Source organism: Amphimedon queenslandica, unplaced genomic scaffold, assembly GCF_000090795.2.
Source record: "Amphimedon queenslandica unplaced genomic scaffold, v1.1 AMPQUscaffold_2414_Cont25584, whole genome shotgun sequence".
In the NCBI taxonomy this organism is placed as follows: domain Eukaryota; kingdom Metazoa; phylum Porifera; class Demospongiae; order Haplosclerida; family Niphatidae; genus Amphimedon; species Amphimedon queenslandica.
In genome coordinates this window covers 1-1,293 of record NW_003557251.1, presented here as the reverse complement: position 1 = coordinate 1,293, position 1,293 = coordinate 1, and the positions used below count along the sequence as shown (strand labels likewise).

At 37.0% G+C, this 1,293-nt stretch overlaps 1 long non-coding RNA gene across 1 annotated transcript; it reads right to left on the bottom strand.

Moving 5' to 3' along the window:
* Positions 1–451: 451 nt before the first annotated feature.
* Positions 452–1,283, bottom strand: LOC109593227 (uncharacterized). Its single transcript, XR_002190817.1, has 3 exons — positions 1,176–1,283; positions 1,022–1,118; positions 452–672 (listed from the first exon to the last, which is right to left on the bottom strand). It is a non-coding gene; the product is annotated as an uncharacterized LOC109593227 (long non-coding RNA).
* Positions 1,284–1,293: the final 10 nt, after the last annotated feature.

The window sequence follows — 1,293 nt, the reverse complement described above, 5'->3', positions numbered from 1 at the left end:
CATGACAAACACGTGACTATGCACATATGTAATAGGATGCTGATAAACAGTTGCCACTCTTGAAATGCTACATATGAAGACATGTCATTGCTTGATACACAAAATACACATTATAAAACAATGCATTATTTGGTTACTTCCTGATCGAACGTTTGTCGAATCAGTAAGTAGAGATGAACCCAAGCTAAAGGAAGAAGCATCAAGCAATGACAGGTATAGGAATGGTACAATATTACTGTGTAGTAGCTAATGTAAAGGGTCACCACTCATCTGTATAAGACAATGTATAAGGGTGCACTCTCAAACTCTCAAATTTTATTTGAAAGAACGGGGCTACGTGTACACATGCAAAGGGATGTATGATGTATAGTACAACTATTCAGGAGCCCATGAAAAAGGTTGGGCTCCTGATTTATTACTTAGCTGGTATCCATAATGATAGGACAATCCAATTGGTTTTCTTGGACGTTTACTGAGATTGACTGACACAAATTGCACATGGGAGGATGCCACATGGATAAGGGAGCTGTCTGCTGGTTTCTCTGATGAATTTGATGCCGTCCTCAGCTCTCAAATTGCTTCGCAGTCTGGCTCCTGTACAGTACCTTTAAATCATTGCAAGTGATCATGACTGGCCATCCCAGTTAGCAGGGCAGATTATATTAGTCTCTCCTAATCAAAAGAAAAGGAATACAAGTTAACATGATCTTACGATAACATTAGGACAAACAACTTGTAAATTTAAAATTGAATTTTATTTTAAAATTGAATATTTAAAAGTAAATTTGAATCTTAAAATTCACAAGACACACAAAAAGCAAGTTCTAAACCAATCTTAATTAGGGAACAAGTGTGTATACAGATAGTCAAAAGCAAAAGTAAATGCATCATTACGTGAAGTGACATATGCACAGACATAACACAATATTAATCATGCAAAGGGAGGCATAGGGTGGGATATTATAGTCTTGTTGTTTGTTGTTATGACATAACAAGATTATAGTACATGTAATGAACCTACCATTTCCAAAATAAGACTCCAACCAGAGGACACAGAATCAGTTCAGGAGCCAAATGAAGCTAGTAGAGCACATCATGTTCCAGACAGCATGTCTCACCTAATGAAAACAAAGGAACATGAAATATTAACAAGTAGGAGAAAGAGAAAAACTGACTTCTTTGTAGTATTGTATGGACTGGAGATTGACATGGAGTTGAGCCATGTGATTTCCGTATTTTGTTAGAATCCTCACTCTCAGCACCTCTGGCTAGCTTCTTTTGTTGCTCCCCATC